Below are 11,632 nucleotides of genomic sequence, written 5' to 3'. Positions count from 1 at the left end.
AACACACAGGCTAAGTTAATCATCTATGAACAATAATGAAAGTCATATTTTTTTTTTAAAGCTGCTGTTGTGGATGTCTTAATCACATCAGATAACAGGTGCAGTATTTCTGGCTTTTTAACAACTTTTTTCACACCAGGGATTCTTCAAGCACTTTTTTTTTTTTGCTTTAGATCATTATAAAGTGTGTTGTAACTTCTCTTGTGCTAAAAGATTAATTGGAAACAAGTCGTTATATATACTCTTCAACTGTCACAACTCTTAAAGTTATGGTTTTGCTCCAGATAATCTTTTCCTATTGTTAATTTGTCAGCACTACACTTACAATACATTTAGTATTGAAAATGTATGTTTTGATTAGATTATACCCTCCAATCATTTATGTCTTTAATAGTTAGATTTTTTTTCAAACCTTAAAGAATCTTGTTCCTGTGAACAGTTTATGCTGGCTTGGCTTAAAAGTTGAGCTGTGAAGTTTATTTTGCTCTTATTGAAGCTGATAACATTTGAAATGATTTAATTTCAATTAACATGACTTGTTTGGAGCTTGTAAAATCAGATAGAGTACATCAGTGTATACACTTTGTCCTGTTCTATTGAAATTGCAATGGAATGTCTATTGACATGAAGAAATCAAACAGGTTGGATTATAGGTGAATACAGCTGCTTGAGTCTCAACTTTTTCATGTAAAGTTGTGAATGCCCGGCTTGTGGTGACACAGTTGGTGGACAAGGTCATTTTCCAGTCCAAAGGTTTGTGATGGATGCTCCATCTCCCTGTGTTTGTATGTCAGAATGTCCTTGGGCGAGAGAATTAAAACTCCAAGTTGTTCCCAGTGGTGCATGAGCACCGTGCACGGCAGCCATCACCATTGGTGTGTGAGAGAAATAAGAATGTGACTGATCATGTGAAGCATGTGAAGCTTCCCAAAGCTGCAAAGCTATGAAGGTAAAGTTCATTCACCGTGGAAATGAGTAGGTTAAACACCTCATGGAAGTATTTTCTGTTTTCTTCACATATGTTCAGCCGCTGTAATAGCAATGTATTTTTTTGATGTTGGCATTCACTTTCAAATTGCTTCCTATGTTGTCCTTAATTACCACAAGATCTTGTTTTGGCAGTCTATGATTTTCAGCATCACAGACACAATGGAAGGGTGACATTAAAGAACGACAGCTTGAAAAATCTCTCCATTAAAATTAAAGACACGCTAAGAAATGAACAGATCTTCCAGCAGCACAATTGAACAACAAGCCAAGTAACAAAGAAGAAACCAGCCCAGGTTAAATACATCATATTTGAATTCAGCTCACGGTGTTCAAAAGACATTTTCAATGCTGACAATCTAGCATGCATAGCATCTGTTTTAAAAGTGACAGAAATACAGATTATGGTCGTCATAATTACAGCAGCACCATAAATAACTAGAGTAACTACTTGCCCGAGGAGTTTGCTTTGGTTTAAATGAGACCATGATAAGACAGAGAATCTCTTTATTATCTGCCTGAAGCAATTAAACGGCTGCCATGATTGTCCCCATAAAATATTCTCTGTCTTTAACTGGTCCTCTTTTCTGTGTTGTTAAGCAGAGTCATTAAGCCTGAAAATGATTTTTGTTGATGGAGTAAGTATGCTTGAAAAGACAATGAGAGAAAGAAAGAGAGAGAGAGAGAGAGAGAGAGAGAGAGAGAGAGAGAGAGAGAGAGAGAGAGAGAGAGAGAGAGAGAGAGAGAAACTGTAGTTAGATGAATCTTCTGAATGATTTCATAAAGTCTCTGTTTTAATTATGTCAGAGCAGGGGGAACAGAGATGAGGTCTCAGCGGCCTTCTTGCTCTTCTGCGCTATCGGTCTATCTTTTAATTATCCACCACTCCTGTATGGAAAGAAGAGGGCTGGTATGGAAAGGCAGAGATAGCAGAGGCTTACATTTACCAATCGGCGGCCTGATAGGAGGGCTGGATGATTTAATGATGGAGCCCCCTCTTTTTCCTGTCTCTTTTTCAATTACACACTCTACACACCTGTCTTTCTTCCAGCTAATACTGCAGGAAAGAAATCATCTCTTTTTGTCCTTTCAGAAGAGTCTCTTAAACTCTCGTCCTTCATCACTTTTGCATAGCACATACTTACATCATACCATTGAAATTCATTGGATCAAAGAATTTAACACGATCCGGGGATTTTGACATTAGCCTTTTTTTCACTCCCTCTGGTAAAGGCATTAATGGGATCTGCGAATAAAAAAAAGGAACATATTAACAGAGTGAAACAAACACCGGAGGGGCCCATGAAGAATGTCCAACGTACCTTCAAAGCACCATCTACAGAAAACTGAATTGCTTTTACAAGGATGCACTGAAGGAACGCATTATGAAATGTGTCACCAAACCATGAATCACTCTCGGTGGCTTGATATTTGCCTTGACCCATCAGCCACTGCAGCTTATTCACTGTGCCCTGTAAAAAAAAGAAGATACCTGCCACGGGAGAGCCAGTTGCAGCGGATGATCTTAAAGATGTGTTACTGTTTTGTTGATAAGAGATGCTGCATACTTTACATTGGTCTTCACCTTGATTCAATTTGCAACGGGGGGTTTTCTTTTTAAGCAATACAAAAATCATCAATTAGACATGGGAAATGTGTTCGAGGTGAGTCATCTGGCACAGTGATGATCAACTCTGCACATGTTTGTTTTTTTTCGCAAAATGAAAGTAACTGTCACTGACAACATAAGAATTGCATGATAATAGTTTTCACTATACTTATTCAACCCCAGCTCTTTTTAGGGGTGCTGCAGTATCCCATGATGAGATGGTAGAAATCTTGCACATCTACAATTACATAAGACAAAACATGTATTTAAACCAGGGCTGGCAGTGTTACCATGTAAATTGCAGCATGTCGAAAAAGTATAATGTGATATATCTTTGAGAAGCATGTTAACAACATGGTATTTCCACGCTGTTTTCATGCTGACTCGGTTATCTTGATGAAATCTGTTGTGTTGGTAGGGTGGAGCACATTACACCTGTGGTTAAATCTCTGCATTGGCTGCCAGTGTGTTAAAGGACTGACTTCAGAATCTTACTTCATGTCTATAAATTCTAAATCCATCTCATATTTACTCGTAGAATATGAAACATCCTGACCCCTGAGGTCCTCAGGAAGTTTATGTTCCCAGAGTCAGAAGAAACAAAGTGAAGCAGCTTTATGTTCCTATGCTCTTCACCAGTGGAACAAACTTCCTGAACACCTGAGGAATGCTGACACACTCCTTGAAAATCAGGCCATAAAACATTAAGGTTTGCTCAGGCTTTCGATAAAACCAAAGGTTTGACTCATTTTATCACCTTTATCTTAATAAAGCTTTTACTTTATTTATTCTCCCTTTTATGAATTTCTTCATCACGTTGTTTTAATTTATTTCATCAACTTAATCGCTTAATAATCTTAATTGAGTGTTTTAATGTATTTCCTTTATTTAATGGTGAAGCACAATGAATTGCCTTGTGTCTGAATGGTGCTGTAAAAACACATTTCCCCTGCCTTGCCCTAATGGGTCCGTTTCAGCGGGATTATCAACCTTTTTACAGTAAACCATTTCCTAATGACTAGGTTGACAAGTTAGCAACTTTTGTAAACTAGAATCTTAATGTCACATTCCATTTCATTCGAAAATCAAAATGACAGTAATTATAAATAAAATATTTCTTTTCATTTAAGTTTGGTCTTGTTTTCAGTTCAGCCTAGGTAACAACAAATATTATATGTTTGAAACTTATAGCACCGATTAATGAAATATGTTGCCCTGGCAGTGGTTTTTGGACAAAAGTACCAAAGTACCCAGGCAGTGGTTGCCTAGAAGCTACTGGTGTGGGTGTGGAAGTACGCAGGTTAGAATCCTGCTGCAGGCAATGTTACTCCAGCAGCAGCTCCCTGCACGTTTAGTTAAGGCTAACTAGAATCAGTACGGTTTAATTGCAGACAAATAGTTTCCCCGGAGGATTCGATAAAGTTTGCTTCCTCACACACACACACACACACACACACACACACACACACACACACACACACACACACACACACACACACACACACACACACACACACACACACACACACACACACACACACACACACACACACACACACACACACACACACACACACACACACACACACACACACTGAGGCGAGAGTGCTGTGCAGCCTCACTCTGTTCAAACAACCCAAAAAAAAGTTTCCTGTAGCTCATAATTGATTGTCATAGAAATAAAATCAGCTTCTAATTTCAATCTGGGAAATTAGACAATTGCCCTTAAGCCTTCCGGGGGACATTTCGTCAATTACTTTGTGCTAATTTGTTAACATCTGTTTGGTAAAATACCCCACTGCAACACAATCAGATGAAATTAGAAATGACTGTATGTAGGCGGTGATTATTACCTAATCTGTCTTTTCTGTTTCACAGGCTTCCTCTGAAGGGTTATTTATTTATTTAAATCTTTAGCTGACATTTGATCAACAAACCTGCAGAAACTAGGAGTACCTGGTATTCTTTTTAGGCATGAAACAGGTAAGCGAGAAGTAGAGCAGAGTGGAGCGAAGTGATTGTCTGCACCCGGTGACAAGTCGCGCTTCAGTTCACTGTCTTGTCGCCAGCTTGTCTGTGTTGTTTCACCAGTCATTCCACATTTCTTCTTGTGTTCCAAGTCTAATGGTTTTGCCCTTTTGTCTTTCCGACCAAGATTCCTGTCCAGCCCTTGATTGAGATTCAAGATTTTGACCTTCGCCTGTACGATTACAGCTCTGCTACAACGCTCTCCACCTTCTCTTTTCCACTGACAACTAATAAAGAGGACACTTTTCCCAGCCTTCTGCTGGGTCCTGCCTTTGAGTCCATGTGCCTCTTGTGACAGTATCAAACATGTTACTTTAGTTCATAGAAGTCAAGTTAAAATAATCATGTACAAATAGAGTTTACACATACTGCGTCAGCCATAACATCATTACATACAGTACATTGGACATGGGTCCACTCCTGATCCTTTGTACAACCACTGATTTCTACAGCAGTGATGTTAGTAAGATATTGATGACTGCAGAGAAATTTCCTGGAAAGCTGCAGTGGAGATGCTCTAAATTGTCTCGAAATCACAATTTTGTCAACCAACTCACTCAAATCCTAAAGCCAACCTATTTTATCCGCTTGTTTGAGTGCAACATATTCGCTCCCTACTTAATATATCCCAACAACTAACAAGCACCGTCATTCACTTTAACTGTCTTATCCTCAGACTGATTGTGTCCATTTTCAACAAAACAGAAGATTAATCTTTAATGTAACCATTCAAATGTCTTGTTAACATAATGAAAGACAGCGAAGCCCATGAGGTATTTTTATACCAGTACTTTTGTGTGACTTTGGAACTCCGTCTTCTTTTTTTATTAATAATGGAGGTTGAGTCACTCACTTGTGGGTTGTTTTTTTTCAGGCACACTTCTACACTCTTTCTCTTGTTTGACTTTACCTTGTGCTAATACACATAACTCCAGTCAAAGGGTTTTAGGCTCTGGTATCTCAATTTTAGTTTTTGTATTTTGAAGCATGTGCTTCCTCTTGTGTCCTCCCCAAAAAACTAAAATTGAATAATGGATTTTCTGACAATCAAAATGTATTGATCATATGAAGCATGTGTCTGTGTGCCGATAGGTGGTCTTTTTTTCACCTCATCTGTGATCCATAATTAATCATTGCCTGTCCTAGAATGTGAACCAACAAGGCTTTCACAACCGTCTGTCTCTGTCTCTGTCTCTGTCTCTGTCTCTGTCTCTCTGTCTGTCTGTCTCTCTCTCTCTCTCTCTCTCTCTCTCTCTCTCTCTCTCTCTGTCTCTCGCTCCCCCTTTCGCTATTTATTCCATGGGAAGTGTCTATTTTAAGAACCTGATGTTCTCTGACAGCTTTCACACATTCTTCCATGGCATTAACGCTGAAAGAAACGCACGCACACACACACACACACACACACACACACACACACACACACACACACACACACACACACACACACACACACACACACACACACACACACACACACACACGCACACACACAGAAGGCATGAACCCTGACATAAAGGAATATCGAGTCTTTGTAACGTTAACATTTACCGACAGTCCTAAGGACATGTCAGCTGCACTCGAGTGAATTGGCTGCAGGGCAGACAAAGGGATACCCAGCACAATACAGCGCAGCGCCAAAAAATATTACAATACTATGATGTGGCACTGTACAACCCTGTTCAACACAAAACATCACAATACATTACAACATGATCCACCACATAATGCAGATTTTCTCATCCACTTAGAAGAGAATGAAGTCAGGCTGTCTCTGTTAGGGTCTGCCAGCCAAGATGATATGATATCATGTCATAGTTTCTGTCATAACTTGTCAAGTGAGATTAAGCCCAGCTTCAGACTTGACAAAGAGAGGGTGAATCACACCCTGAGGCTTTGTACAGTGTGTGTTTGCGCGGGAATATGTGTGTGTTTACAGTATGTGCAAAAGGCAATCCAACTTGCATGTGATGGCACAAATGTAATACACACAAATCTGTGCAACGGCACTGTCAGTGTCAGTGAATGACACTAAAATGTCAATCTACAGCTCATAAAGTCAGAGACTAATTATACTCCTCTGCTGACACAAAGACATTCGTTTGGCTCGTACCTTGAATCTCCATGGATACCTGACAGGATACGTGACCTGGACAAAGCAGAAAGGATTAATGTCCTCAGTTACGCACGCACGCACGTACACACACACACACACACACACACACACACACACACACACACACACACACACACACACACACACACACACACACACACATGCACACACACACAATATTGAACTTTCTTTTCTATCTATTCTGTGGGGAGCAATGCTTAAAGGCATTTCTCTCTGGGATTGATAAAGTATTTCTATTCTATTCTATTCTATTCTATTCTATTCTATTCAAAACCCTCAGTTGATACATCAAGTCAGGAATTTATCAGTTAGAATAGTATTCTGTATCTGGTTAAGTGTTTTCATTGCTGTTGATTTTTGTAAATGACTGTTGATTGTTGAAAATGGAACAATCTGCAGGACTTCACTCTGGTCCAGCCAGAATCCACATATATTGTATGTTCTCTTATTATGTTCTGCTGAATATGAAGGTCATCAGCGAGGCCATTCAGACTAATTATACACTTTTACTTATGCAAACCAATCAGAAATGACCCTCGACAGATCAAAGGTCACCGCTCTCGGTGTGGTCACACGGCAATTAACCTATGCATACTGTGAAAATTGTGTCTCCCCATTAGACCTATTACACACACACGCACGCACACACACACACACACACACACACACACACACACACACACACACACACACACACACACACACACACACACACACACACACACACACACACACGGAAACTGCAACTGATGCAAATTTGAATTGCATGTCTTCTTCTCCCCTTTTCACTCTCTTTCCATCTGCACCCATGTAAATGGGGTCAGTTTTATCAAATGGAATATTTTAGTGGCGTCGTTTGCACATGGGAGTGAATAGATTTGGAGGGGGATGAATTCAAAGCAAGCGACTGTGTACAGCAAGTTTCTTTTGTCCAATAAAGACATAAATATACGTCATATTCTGCATCCTGTACAGTTTGCTCCTCCATCTGTTTCAAACCCACACACTCGGAGAGACAAACACACTCACACACACACACACACACACACACACACACACACACACACACACACACACACACACACACACACACACACACACACACACACACACACACACACACACACACACACACACATCTCCACACATCATTCATGCTTCAGTTCTCTAATGTTTGATTGCTGGAGGTCATTAATTATTTGTGTCTCCATCAAAATATGTTTTCCGGCATGACAAGGACATTCAGTGGCTTATAGTCTGTGAGTCTCTGTCATACACTGGCACAACACATATGTTTATGCACATGCACATGCACATGCACATGCACATGCACATGCACATGCACAAGCACGCACACACACAAATCAGGAGATCTATTGTCATGTAATAAAAAAAACTATTACTGTAATTTGAAAAATGCTTTTCCTTGCACAAAAACACATCATGAATAATCTCCTGTTCTGCTTTGGCCAATACAGTTACTGCCGTTCGTTCGAAGATGTGGTCTTTAAATATAAGGTACAGCAGGTTAAGGGCAACTCAACTCAGAACAAAAATTTGTGAAGAAAGATGCTGGCAGTGTATGAATATTGGATATTAAACCCAATCATCATTTTATTTATTCATTAATCTGCTAAATGCCTCTTTCTTATCGCTACCAGCAAGCCATCTGCTATTTGGAAACACATTGTTGAATGAAAGAGCAGGCACAATAGAACATGATAGAGATACGTAGAATGGCAAACTGAAATGCAGATTTCCAGACGTAACAGATTTGTGTAGAAGACAATGAATCATATTCTTTCTTATGAAAGCAGAAAGCACAAGAATCTGCTGTGTCTTATCAGCAATGACAGTATGTATGCTTGTATTTACTCCAGGAAATGATAAATACACTGGATGGTTCTGATTTACCATTTAGTTTTTTGTTTTTTCCAATTATGCAGAAAATAAGTAAACATGACCTTATATTTACATTAGAATTTACTTAAATTCACAACAAATATGCCCTAAATTAGGTTTCCTGTTCAGTTACATTCACTGCCATTGCAAAGAAGGAATAGAAATAAAAAATAGAAGGATGCCCAAAGCATGGGCAACCCAGCAGGCAGATCCTCGAGAGACAAAAGAATACTCATAAAATGAACAGATGCAGATTCAAGGATCTCCGTTGAGGTAGAAGCGTAGGTTATTCTCCATTTTTGTTATTAATGGCTTGAGTCCCATCTCTGCCAGTCCATGAATGTCCTTGGAAAAGACAATGAACCTCAAGTATCTCCCAATGGTGTTCTAGCACTTTGCATGGAATCCATCCCCAATGCACACACTCATGCCACTGTGTATTACATTGTGCTTTAGTATGACTAATAGTGTAAAGTGCTGCAAGACTGCTGTAAAGTGGTGAAGGTTTACTAAGAATTTAAGTTAACCATTGTGTCATCGTTTTTCAGTGTCGCTTGAACTAAAATGCCAAATGTTAAGAAAACTTGATCATTTCTTAAAATGTTTTGAAAGCTGTGAGGACTATACGGTTCTGCAGCTATGTTTTTATGATTCTTCTAGCTGTAAATACGCTTTGCTATCTTCTGTCCATTAATGTTTAGTGCCATACCAGGAACAATAAAACTTTGACTATATGCCAATGGAAAGAAGGCATGTGACTCCTCCCCCTACAGTGCAACTCGGGTCACAACCTGGTTCATCTTCGATCTATGTATATGCCAATGGTGAGTAAAAAAAAACACCACCGAGTTTGTAAGAAGATGGACTGATGAGGCCACTGATGACCCATTTACACAACGTTTGTAAGTGAAAACAGACAACTTGCATTGCATTTTGGGTGTCCGCCTACATGACAACGGCCCTCAGAGTCACTAAAAAGGGGAACTTTTTAAAAACTACTTCCAGAATGCAATCTTTACAAAATAAGCCATCTCCATGAAACGTGGATAACAAAACATTTGCATACTGCACATGATGCACACTATGGTTTTATTGGCACAAGAATTAATATAATAAATCCTAGAGAGTGGCCTTTATAAATTAGTGATTTATAAAAAATATATATATAAAAATGTATTTTAAAAAATGACTGAATTGAAGTAGAATGAACTTAATTGAATTGAACACAACATACAAAATAATGCTGGATAAATAATTAGCCAATCAAAAAATACTCATATACCCAGGCCTAGAGCACATGCAATTGAGTCCTCATTAAAACAAACAAGTTATTAAATTGGAATCAACCTCAAGTATGCAATAATCAGGCAGCATTTCTTACACCTTTTTATCCATATAATCCCACACAGGGCTTTCAGGTGCTGATCCTGCTGCTGATGAGAGTCTCTTTGGGCAACGACAAGTGATACCTGTTTTATTTGGGCCTCTGACATTTAAGCTCTGCTGTTCTCAATGCAGTCGGAGTGCGTGGCGTCATCATGCCAAGATCTTAAGAGCTCTTGAAGGCCTTCAGAGAGAAAATGTGGATGCCACAAATCTTGCAGGGGATTATAAAAGCTCGCCAATTTCCTTGAAATAAATTATACGGCTGTAAAGGATATTAATCTAGAGCCACAACCGTGTCCTTAAACTTCAGCCTGAGATCGAATATTTTGATCCAAAAATGAGAACAAAAACAAAACATGAATAGACTCTTCAAAACGTTGGCTCTCAACCCAATTGGGAGGCAGAGGCAACACTCTGTGACAAACAAGAGAAAACAATGCGCTAATCATGTAAATATGATATAATGATGCACTACACATCAATTCAAAACTCAAGTACAAGTATATATAATCCATGTTTACAGACTCCAAACAGAACTGAAAGCAATTCAGTTGCCAAATACTGAAATTGAGCTTATGTTGTTTGATTTTTCAGCATTAAGGTTAATGCATGTTTGTAATTCTGCAGTGAAAAAGTTGACTTGATTAGGAAAGTGAGAACTGAAAGATCGGCAGATGTGTTGAGTATTAAGTGTGTATTAAGTATGTTGTTGTAATATATCCTCAAAGAATTATAGTAGTGGAAATCAGGGCCACTTTTCTTCCTGGTAGCTTCTGACTACAGACTTGATTTCTTTGTCTAAATGATTACATTTACTGTAGTAAAGTGTTTATAATACTACACATGCAAAATATTATCACTGTATCCCCTAAATCAACAAAAATACATCTCCAGATACTTAATGGATAGGTTAATACAAATAACAGCTCATACTGTCCAGACAGTGAGCCATAGTGTGCTATTTTCAATCAAGTTCAGATCCATATAAAGAATTATATAAATCATAAAGCAAGCTTGTTTAATTGCAATAATAGTTGTCTCAGCACCACTTTCTTTCTCTGTGCACATTAACATTAAAGCTTAAAATGTTGTATGATTAAACACAAAATGTGAATTTAAACAAACGCCACAATTGTTACTTTTTTGTTTTCGTTTAATGTTCAGCCCAATTTTAAAGTGGCCCAGCAGGAGCCTTCTTGGATCTGATTATACCTACTCAGCTTTTCACTCATTTCTAACTTTTTGTTTTTGAATAACGGTCATGGTTATGAGAACAGGGAGTCTCACTGTGGTGGGATATTGTGCATCTCCAAAATCACCCTTGGTTGTCTTTATTTATTATTTTTAAATAAGCACATAAGAATTGGGCACCAAAAACAGCTTCTTTTCTTCTTTTTTTTTTTCATTTTTGAAGTAGGCAAAATGTCTGTACTGTGGAGGAGTACTAGTTGTCCTTCTGCTTTTTAAGTAGTTTATTTGAATACATGGGTCATTTGGAGTTTTTTTTTTAATTCTCATTTAAAGTGCTGTAAAGGTTGAGCAAAACATGTTTGTGACATCAAGTGGATCAATATGAGATGGTG

Source organism: Lipophrys pholis, assembly GCF_963383615.2.
Source record: "Lipophrys pholis genome assembly, chromosome: 9".
Classification (NCBI taxonomy): Eukaryota; Metazoa; Chordata; class Actinopteri; order Blenniiformes; family Blenniidae; genus Lipophrys; species Lipophrys pholis.
This window is presented reverse-complemented; position numbering follows the sequence as displayed.